The following is a 12033-nucleotide window of genomic DNA, read 5'->3' on the forward strand; positions in this document are numbered from 1 at the left end:
TGCCCGTTTTCTCTTACGCGCAGTGTAAAATAATAAAAAACGCTAGAAAAAAAGATCACTTATTCTGAAACTTAAAATCCACAGGGTTTTAAAAAAAGGATAAAGGAAAAAATTTAAGGAAATAAATAGACTAAACATGCAGATCACGGTTAACATCACAGTTATTGCCGAAACAAATCAAATGGGACAAAGATCAGAAAACACTATCGATACAATCATATCTAAAACAGTGTACCAAAGGCAAAGAGAGGTCTTCGCACTCTTAGCACCTTTACTAATACCCAAGAAACTATGGAAATATAAACAAGTCGGTATGATAGCAAGTACGTAAGGAGGACGAATGGCTTTAACTTCAACGTAGAAAATGTAACTACATATGTGACTGAAACTAGAATACGATGGTCTACCGGATTATAGATAAATACGTCTATATATTATAAAAGAGTCTATAGTCTCTAGAAGTCTATAGAACGAAGACATAAAAGTAAACCCACAATTATTACCAGAGAGAAAATTGAAAAAGCTCTAAAACGTATAAAAATGGTAACGCCATGGGACTGCATGAAATCCGACAGAAATTTTAAGATTACTAAAGTTTGTTTAGCAGTAAATTGTTGACTTTAATGGTCAATACTTGTACTGGTACTTCAATGGTATAAAAAGCCCGGTTTCAGGTAAAATTTAAATATGTTTGAATGTTTGTTTTTCTATAATTTTAGCAATAAAAATAGATTTAATTTATTTTAAAACTCATGTGAAAACAATAATTTCGGGTATATAAGGCAAAGCAATATATTTTACATCCATTTTTTTGTTTTTGTCGCCGTAATTATTATAAATTTTGTTGATCCTTTGCTTTATTATAGAAGTACCGTTTAGTCAGTGTTAGTTGTTAAAAGATCAACTCTGTCCACTTCGATTGCTTATCGCTCCGGACCGGTCTTAACAATGGGCCAAGTCAGACAAATTTAATAATATTTACGACTGCACTAATTGAAGTCAACCATTTACTGCTAAACAAACTTTAACAGAGAACCATATGGATATAATAGTAGTAGAATGAGTTAACGAAATTTACTATACCGGGGAAATTCCGAAAGGATGGCTAATATCTGAGGTCACCCCATACCCAAAAAACGAACGAAATGCAATGTGAGGAATATAAGACGAACAGTTTGATAAACTATGTTTTAAAAGTTTCTTCTGAGTGATCCATAAACCTGTCTACAAAAATCTAGACGATAGCATAACAGGAATCCAACTAGGATTTAGAAAAGGCTTTGACACTAGAGTACTAGAGAATCAGAATTTACTATACAAACACTTACAAAATAGTGTCGAGATGTTAACTGTGTATGCATGTTTGGTTGACTTTGAGAAAACCTGGACAATTAGGGACTTAACTGAAAAAAGACTTGCCAGCTTTGATGGGATGTAGTCTTATAGACAAATGTGGAAAATTTCATGGACACAACACGTAACAAAAACGGAACCATTAAGAATGATGAAAAAAGAAAAATAAATACTCAACACCAAGAAGGAAAGAAAAATGAGCTACGTTGGTCACATACTAAGCAAAATGAAAAATGGAAAGACTGATATATTTTTGTACACACTTCTTACAAGTGAAAGAATGGAAAAGATAAGTATTTTTTAATTGTGTAATTTTTTTTAATTCCTAGCTAAGTGCTTTGTCCGATTTAAACATTGTCGCCTCAAAATATAAGCATCAGATAGATCGCTTCCAATATTAAACGAATATGTGATGTAATTGGTTAACAACCTGAATTTTCTCACACATTGTCACATTAAATGAAATTTTCATATCTGAGTTTAGTTCTCGGGAATTAAGATGTGTATATGAATATTTTTAAAGCGGAATTCCGTTACCATTGCCACTTGCCATTATACGGTCAACATGTGAACAAGTCAGTTTTGGCCTCAAATGGTACGTGGAGCATAATACTTGTACTATTTTGTACATCCATGTTCATGTTTACATATCTATGTTCCCATGACGGATCAATTTTAAAGGGGTTTTACCCATATATTTTTGTATTTTGGTGGTTAGCATGTTAGAATCACGTGAGTATAACTTATATTTTTTCTTAAAACCCTAGTCAAAATTTAAAAACTTTGCATTATCTCATCAGGTTATACGCATTTTAGGTAAGCATTGATGATGATCGGTCATACGATCGAAAACTAGTTCTGTGATGTAGCCCTTTTTAGGGATTTTAACAAATATACCTTTTATAAATGATTTTAGTCGTTTTTTGTAATATATGGCATACAGCCAACTACAGGAAAACTTTTTCCTCTTGGAGTTTCAAAATAAATAACTTAAAATATACGCGGATGAACAAAACTAAGAACACGAACATTAGGTGTTAAATTCCTGTTTAAGATTCTAATTAGGACACATTTAAATACTGACTTGGATCCGCGTACAAAAAAAGTTTATTAGTAGCAAGCTGAATATTTGTTAACAGCTTGGCGGTGTCGAGTCGGACAAACCTTTATGTATGGGAACATTGGAACAATGAAAGTTTTAATTGTGGAAGGTGCCATCCTGACAAGTTTATGGTTGTGAAAACTAGCAGGTTGTTTTTAAGATTATTTAAGTAGCAAACTTTAGATATTTTTTCATATTATGAAAAGTAAACGGAAGAAGAGGGCAGGTCGAAGAAGAACGTCATGGCTTAAAAACCTGAGGGAATGGTATAACAGATCCTCTGCATCCCTTTTCCGAGCTGCCGTTAACAAAATTACTATAGCCAATTTGATAGCCAACGTTCGATAATCGAGCACGGCACATGAAGAAGATGACAAAAATGTTTTTCCAACACATATGTTGGGCATTTTAATAAGTCCAATACGCAGAACATGTCAAATGACAGGAATTATGTTGGTGGTAAATAGCAGGCTGATTTTTGCATGAGAATTTAATGAAAGCGTAACAAATCAATTGGAACTTCTGTCCGACAAAATACATGGGACGTTTTCGTAGTCTTACGTTCGAAACCTGTAACCTGTAACCTGCTTCACAATTAAAACTTCCCCTGTTCCAGTGTTCCCATACATCCCAGTTTCTCCGACTAGACACTATTAAGCTATTAACAAATTTTCAGCTTGCTGTTAATAAACTTTTTTTTTGGTACTCGGGATCCAGGCCAAGTACCTAGGTTTTTTTTATTGTAATATTTACAATCTGTCCTTAACTAAGAACAATAGGTAAATTCTTTGACAAAAATTGAACATTTGACCTGTAGAGGGAGATCCAGTGATCACCCTCTTTACATAAATTAAACTAAAACAAGTTAAAAGTTTATTTATCACAGATTATTCGAATCTTCTTGCTAGGTCCAATACTTTGAATCTCTTCAGGCGTCGTACATCATTGTGGTCATCAGTGAGGTTGCTGGCTAACTCGTTTGGATGAGATTCTAGTCTCTTGGAATATTTTTTGTAATATTCTGTTATTACTGTTTTTATGGATGGCACATTGAGGTCTTGCTCTATCACATAGTTTTGCACGTACCAAGGGGCATTCAGCATTGTTCTAAGGACTTTGTTCTGGAATCTGCAGTATTTCTAGGTTAGTTTGACTGGCTGTCCCCCAAAGTTGGATACCATAGGTGCACACTGGTTTTAATATAGATTTATATATCAGCAGTTTGTTTTCAAGAGATAGTTGAGATTTACGGCCGATGATCCAGTACATTTCTCGGAATTTTATTCCTAGTTGTTTTCTTTTTGTAAAAATGTGCTTTTGCCAAGTTAATCTCCTATCAAGATGGATTCCTAGGTACTTGACAGTATCGGTTTGTGGGAGTTGCGTTTCATTTAGTGTTACAGATGGCCATGTTTGTCTTTTCATGGTGAAGGTTACATGGATGGATTTACTCTCATTTGCCTTTATCTTCCATTTTTTAAGCCACCTTTGTATATTATTAAGGCCTTTCTGAAGGATTCCGGATGCTGTATTTGGATTATGGTGAGAGGCTAGTACAGCAGTGTCATCAGCAAAAGTTGCACACATTGATCTGTTACTTGTGGGTAGGTCAGCAGTGTAGAGCAAGTACAATATCGGTCCCAAGACACTTCCTTGTGGTACTCCGGCTTTTATTGATCTTAGGCTTGTGTATTCATTATCCTGCTTGACTAGGAAATGTCGGTTGGAAATATAGCTTTTTAGGATTTGATAAAAAGGATGGGGAAGGTTTTTCTTTAGTTTAAAGAGCATACCAGCATGCCATACCTTGTCGAAGGCCTGACCAATGTCCAGGAATGCAGCAGAACAATACCTTTTATTTTCTAAATCACTTCTGATGTGTTTTACCAGTCTATGTACCTATTCTATCGTTCCGTGTTGTGTTCTGAACCCAAATTGGTGTTGGGGAACTAGTTTCCTTTCTTCTATAACTGGGGATAATTGTTTAAGGAGAAGTTTTTCCAATATTTTTGATAGAACAGGTAGTAGGCCTATTGGTCTGTATGAAGTCACCTGAGTTTTATTTTTCCCTGGCTTAGGTATGAGAATAATTTGAGCAACTTTCCATCGTTCTGGGTAGTATCCTAGCCTAAATATTGCATTAAATACTTGCGTTATCATTTTCAGACCTTTGCATGTCAATTGCTGCAGTACTTTCCCGTTGATCAGGTCATACCCTGGAGCTTTTTTTGGACTGATTTCATGCTGGATAATATTTCTAACTTCTTTAGTGGTGATTTTTTGTATAGGTAAGTCCATCTGGTAGGGCGACTCCAAGAAGTCATTTATTTCTTCCTCTGTGTCACCATATTCCATGGAATATGGCTGGAATACATTTGTGAGATGATTTGCAAATGCTTCGGCTTTTTCTTTATTATTTCTACACCAGTTTCCCTCTTGGTTCCGTATTGGTGGTATTTGTTGTTTCGGGTGTTTGATTTTTCTCGTGGCCTTCCAAAGGGAATATTCACTATCTGCGTTTGCTGATAAACCTGTAAGATATTCTTGCATTTTATTATTGTTGATATTACGCAAATGTAGTTTAATTTCCTTGGTGATTTTATTTAATTTTGTCCTGTTCTCAGGTGTTCTTTTTCTTCGCCACTCCTCCTTTATTTTTCCCTTTCTAGTAATCATTTCCTTTATTACAGTTGGGCAATGCTCTTTAAATTCTGTTTGGTAGCAGTCAGGGGTAGCATACCAAGCAGCTTCTTTTATAGATTTCTGAAGATTTTCTACTGCTGCGTAGATGTCACTTTCTGTTTTCAATGGGATGTTTATGTCAATTAGTTCATCTAATTTAGTCTTGAAAATGCTCCAGTCTGTTTTGTTACTGTATAGTGATGGTTGTTTAGTACTGTTTGTTATTTGTGCATACCATGTCGCGATTACGCTAGAGTGGTCAGAGGGTAGATCGTAACAAGATTCTACTTTTGCCAATTTAACATTAATTCCTTTAACAATATATAAGTCGAGTAGATCAGGTATTTTTGCATTGTCGGTAGGCCAGTAAGTTGGTTCCCTTGTGGTGAGATAATTTGCATTGGTCGCGTTTATAGCTTTAAGAAGTTCTCTGCCTTTTGTGGTAATAATTCTGGATCCCAGGTAGTATGCTTAGAATTAAAATCTCCTCCTGCTATAAACCTATTTCCTAATGTTTTAAAGAAATTTTCAAACTGTTCCGTTTTGTTATTGTGCTTTGGCGGACAGTATATTACTGATACTGTTAGTGGGCCTAGTTGATCTTCCACAACAATGCTGGTGGCCTGTAGATAGTCGCATTCATGTTTTTGTATTTCTTAGTGCTTTAGTTTATTACTAACTATTATTGCAATGCCTCCATATGCTTTTTCGTTGGGATGTTGCGTATGATAAGTTGTAAATCGTGGAATATTAATGTGGTTTTTGGATGTAAAATGAGTTTCTGTAATCAGAATTATGTCATTTTTTTGCGTGTTAATAAATAGTTTTAATTCTTCTACATGTTGACTTAAGCCATTGGCGTTCCATAATACTAGCTTTAGTATCTGAGTCATTTCTGATTGAGAATCATGGTTAGGAGGTTGAGCATAGTGCTCATTTGTTCCGTTAGTTTTTTTAACATGTCTTTCAGTTCTGACATGTCTGTGTGGTTATTAGTGTGATTTGGTATAATATGTTGTGTATTAGTTTGGTTGGAGGCTTGCTGGTTAACTGCTTGCGTTGCTTGTGCATATGTTATTCCAGGTTGCACATAGTTGACTGTTGTAGTTCTATCTTGGTTTGTCCTCGCGTTATGTCGTCTCAAGTTAGGGAATTTAAGTTTTTGTAATTGTTTGTGAACTTCACACCCTCTATAATTTGCGGGGTGATTTTCACCACAGTTAGCACATTTAACATTATTGTCTCTGGTTTTCCTTGGACATTCTTTAGTGTAATGAGGTTCTGCGCATTTGACACAGCACGGTTGTTTATTGCAGAAGTTTTTTGTGTGGTTGTAATTTTGACATCTACTACATTGCGGAATTATTCTCTTGATATGCGGTGCTTCGAATTCTACTATGGAATGCATTATTTGTTTAATGTTATAGATGTCCTTGTTATTATCTTTTGTTTCTAGATCAATGTAGAACATAGGCAACGATTTTTTTGTTTGGTTATGTAGTATATTCCATATATTTATAACATTATGGTTTTTGGTTATAAGGTCTTCTTTTATCTCTTCTACATTTGCCGTGGGGTGCATGCCTTTAAGAACCATTCGGTAGTGTCTTTCCCTTTTAGGTTTATAAGTGTGGAAATCCGTGTTTTTTTTTTGTTTTTTAGAAGAAGAACGTCATGGCTTAAAAACCTGAGAGAATGGTATAACAGATCCTCTGCATCCCTTTTCCGAGCTGCCGTTAACAAACTTACTATAGCCAATTTGATAGCCAACGTTCGATAATCGAGCACGGCACATGAAGAAGATGACAAAAATGTTTCTCCAACACATATGTTGGGCATTTTAATAAGTCCGATACGCAGAACATGTCAAATGACAGGAAATATGTTGGTGGTAAATAGCAGGCTGATTTTTGCATGAGAATTTAATGAAAGCGTAACAAATCAATTGGAACTTCTGTCCGACAAAATACATGGTACGTTTTCGTAGTCTTACGTTCGAAACCTGTAACCTGTAACCTGCTTCAAAATTAAAAATTCCCCTGTTCCAGTGTTCCCGTACATCCCAGTTTCTCCAACTAGACACTATTAAGCTATTAACAAATTTTCAGCTTGCTGTTAATAAACTTTTTTTTGGTACGCGGGATCCAGGCCAAATACCTAGGTTAAAACGTGAGATTATGTCAAAATTAAACAAAAAATGATTAAAAGGAAGTGTTTTATACATACAGCAATTTTTGGAATCAGTTCCTCCTATCTAAAAACAGAAAGGTTTTTAGATATAATTGCGTTTTATTTAGGCCATTTATTTCGACGTTATCAGATTCTCCTGAATTTTTACAACACGCGACATAACCGACATCGTTAAGGTCAAATTTTTTTGTTTTATGTATCGTGAAATTGATTTTTCATTAACTTTCATTTAAAATACTGACGTTGAAAAATAACAGTAACGAGATATCATTTCCTTGGTACAATTAAGGTGGAAATGGAAGTTGGATTAGAAAATGCCAACATTAATTTTTTATTCATATTTGTTTTGAGTCGTTGGGCCTACACCTTAAATTAAGGAAAACAGTAGGTGTGACAAGTTGTTTTGTAGGTGTTATAAACAAGTAAATCGATACTGACAGGACCGTATATATTTCATCAATACAGGACAAGTACCTGATTACCTGAGATTACCAGATTACCGTGATTTATGGGCGAAAAATTTGACAAAAAAGCGCCTATACAGGCAGATATTTTTATTAAACGAGGCAGAAATTATAACATTAGGTGATTCCGTATTTACATCTAGAATATTTATCCTAAGTATAAGGCAGATTTAATACGAAAATAATTTGTTACAAATAAACTCGGTATAAATTTTTTAACCCTTAAGTACTAACACCCCGCCTCTCAGACGGCATCGCTTGTCGAAAGTGGGATATTTCCCTTTCTGGAAAATTCATCATAATTTCAGATGTTATGATCGCTCCCAGGTACCTACTTAAATTCTTTGACGACTTCAAAATTGTATTCATTAATTGTTAGTTGTCAAAAAACATCGAATAAGGGAATAGAGACCCTGAGGAAACCCTTTTGAAATGGTTTGATGAGGTAGATCATAGAAGACGATATAAGCGAAGTGAAATCAATTGGATAAAAATGTTTGCCACTGACTACCATTGCTACACTGTACTAACTATAGTACCTGTATTTTTTTTGTTTTAACATTTTTTAAAAACCTTTTTATTTTCATTTTTCTTACTTTCTATTTAACTTGATTATAAATTTTTAATAAGATTCTTTAAATGGTTTAATTTTTATGACACTCTTTCAGGAGTAAAAAGGTACAAAAACAATACTTCCATTATAGTTATAATGTTTTATATTTTAATAAATACAGAAAAACTAGATTAATTACTGTGTTTTTTAGATAATCAATACTTTCCGTAAGACATCGAGATATTTTTTTGCATTAAAATATTTAACAAAAACAAAAATTACCACTAAAAGGTTAAACCCGTCTGTAAGGCCGTTAGTTAGTGTTTACGTCATTGATTTAAGATGTTAGTACTTAATGGTTAAAAGTATTTCCACTTTATTCCGAAATAATAGTTTGGCAACGTAGTAATCTTCTGCACAAATACATTAGTCCAGTCGGGTTAGACGAATAAAACAGGCCTAACCTTGCATGTCGAGCTGTCCCAAATTTTATTTTTGTAATCTTTAGGAGAGGCCAATGGTTGTACAAATTTAAAACCTCGAGTGCATTTCTCTGTTGCGTTAACCGCCATCTTAATTTTAAACAAGAACCGTTTTTGTTCAATATCTCCGCCATATTCAACTTTTTGACAAAAAGTGCGGGAGGGAACTGAAATTGTTGAAAATGTGATTTTATATAATTTAGTTTATTATATTTTTTTTTCGTGCGGTCGATATTTTCCGAGTTATGGGGTAAAATGGTGACAGTTGGAGCATAATCATTGAATTATCAGTAGTAATTGCACAAGAGCTCTAAAATTATTGAATTTTTCCCGAGTGACACTTTGACAGTTTTAATTTGACCCAAAATTAAACCAAGAGTTGACATATCGACTTCCGGTTTTACTTCCAGTCAGGTTGGGTGAAAACCTAGGATTTATGAAGGCCAATTGCTTTAAATTGTTTCAAAATAATCAAATAATTTAAGAGTTCTATCATATTAAAAATAAATATATTTTATTACTATTATAGCTTCAGACGTTTTATATACTAACAAAAGTTTCAGAATTTTATTTAATTTTATATTTCTTTATATTCTTAACGATTGATGTCTGCGAGAAACTGAATATGTTTGATTAATATTTCATCACAGACATACAAGTCAGTTACATTAGAAATTCTCCCATAAAGGTAAATTATGGAATATCGCAGAATCTGCTGGAGATCGAAGCAATTTCAGAACCAGACTGATCATTATCCATCTTCGTCCAGAACTTGTTTTATTCGAGTCGAATAAATACAAAGCCAGCGATAACATCCAAAGTTCAAATTGACTGTGCCGAACGGGAGACCACGGTACACGCGAATAAATGATTAGAAACTTTCGAATAATTACGGACAGAAATGACCTTTGGCAGGGAAATCGTGCAATTTTAGAAAATAGTGTTAGAACTAAACGTTAAGTAATCAATTTAATCTGTTATAACAGTTGGAAATAATTTACTGGTGTGCAAAATTTTTAAAATATATTTTAGTGCAGTCACTGAAGGTATACACCTTCGATTTCGTTGAACCTTCATAGATTTTCATGAAAATTGGTTAGTAGTTAGAGGACACCACAAGGAACAAAAGTGACATGATGTCAACTTGCGCTTTTACCCCGGGAGTGGATGCCCCCCTCCTCGGTGGTAAAAATTATTTTAATAAAAATAATACCATAATTCGGTATAGGGACAAATTTTAAGCAAAATTTGTTATATAAGGATTTCAATATAAATCAATATTTTTGGAGTTAATAAAGATAATTTATTTTTTCTTAAGAAAATGCATGTCTTAAAGCTGTTTTTTGTATATATTTCAAAAACTGTAAGCTTTTACAAAAACGTCATTATTGCCAAAATTGAAGAAAATAAAAAAATGAATACACTCCTCACTTAAAGAACTAAACTAATGTTAATTCAAAGTGGGGTATGGGTTAACTGAAGGTATACTTTGTTCAACGAGTACTCAAATCTAAGTATTCAAGCTTAAATAACGGGAAAACCATGTGATTTAATAAATATACCTTCTAAGCACTTGTCAAAACACTTCGGAATACCAATCAAACAAGCTCCAGAAAAAGTTAATAGTATCAAAATTAAGCAAATTATGATGAAAATAAGAGAACCCATTCGCATTTTTTAGAAACAAGTGAAAAATAATACATAGGTATGCCATTTCCACAAAAATTAAAATTTATAGTAATCCTTACAAAAATTTATTTATATTAGCATAATTAATTATTTCAAGAATTTTGACCAGTTTACAATGCATACTTTTGAAAAAAGATGTAATTTAAAAAAATCTGAAATTTTAAAGTTATCGTAATTTTCATATTCTTTCGACAATAACTCCAAAAATACTCAATATACGTAAAAAATGATATAAAGCCAAATTTTAGTTGATCCTGTGTCAAATACTTTACCGTTTTCACTATTTCTGTAGGGTAAAAAATATCCGAGATAAAAACGTTTAAAATTTAAATTTTGCTGCCAGAACAATGTAACCGGTGTCATTTAACCCTTTATTTTTAAAAAAGTAATAACTCTAAAAGATCAAATTTAGCGTGGTTTAATATTCCTTGGAATTACTTTTCAAATATATTTTAGATGAAACTGATATCGTAAAAATTAACGGAGTTATTAGAACAAACAATAACATGTTTTGGAAACATTTTTAAAAGATAAATTTGAAAAAAAAATTGGAGCATAAATTTTAATGCTATCGACTCGTTCTGGTGCTCATTTGATAGATAGTTCTAAGTATTTTGACAAATGTTTAATAAGTTTATATTACAAAATGCATCATTTGCTCGCTATTTAAGCTTGAATACTTAGATGTGGGTACTCGCCGAAAAAAATATACATTCAATTACCTATAACTCACTTTAAGTTAACATTAAAAGATTTTTCAAGTAAGGAGTTTATTTCGTTTTTTATCAGCTTTTTTAGTCTAAGAGGTAGTGAACCCTCCGACTAACGGTCTTCCTGTAAGGCTAGAAATTTGTCTAGTGCTAATCCATAGCACACCAAGGCTAAAAACCATGACCTGGCAGGCATCAGCGGTGCACGTGTATCTACCAGGTGAATCGAAAAGTGCAAATTTAGGGGGTAAAATAAACTTTCTCCTGTAAGATTTAAATTTAAGTATGTGTTTGAGTAAGTCATTTAGAAGAAATGTCTACAATGACAGGCGATTCTAAAGAGCATAAGACCTTGCCAGGCGAGGGGAAAGATTAGGGGTTTTTCCTAAAATTATTCTTTTTGCATCGAAAAATTTTTTTTTTAGGTTTTTTGAATCATTCCAAACAGAAAAGGTCTCTAGTGATTTTTCTCTTAAGTTAATAGTTTTTGTTATATAAGCGATTTAAAATTTTGAAAATTGCGAAATCGGCTATTTTTAACCCTAAATCGGACATTTATCTAAAAATTTCAATATTGCCAAGGTACGTAGATATTCTTTAAACATCGGTTGATGAAATCCCGAAGAGTTTTTTGCAATAAAATATCGAAAAACCCTTTGTTATTTTAATTGCTAATCAAACGGGCGCGACACTGTAGTATGAGAACGTTTGAGTTGGCATAAATTCATTATCTCGAGAATGGCCAAATTTCAAGAGAAATCCTCACACAGGTCGATTTTTATTTTTGAATTAGGACTTTTTGGCATAA

This window comes from Diabrotica virgifera, chromosome 5 (assembly GCF_917563875.1).
Source record: "Diabrotica virgifera virgifera chromosome 5, PGI_DIABVI_V3a".
In the NCBI taxonomy this organism is placed as follows: Eukaryota; Metazoa; Arthropoda; class Insecta; order Coleoptera; family Chrysomelidae; genus Diabrotica; species Diabrotica virgifera.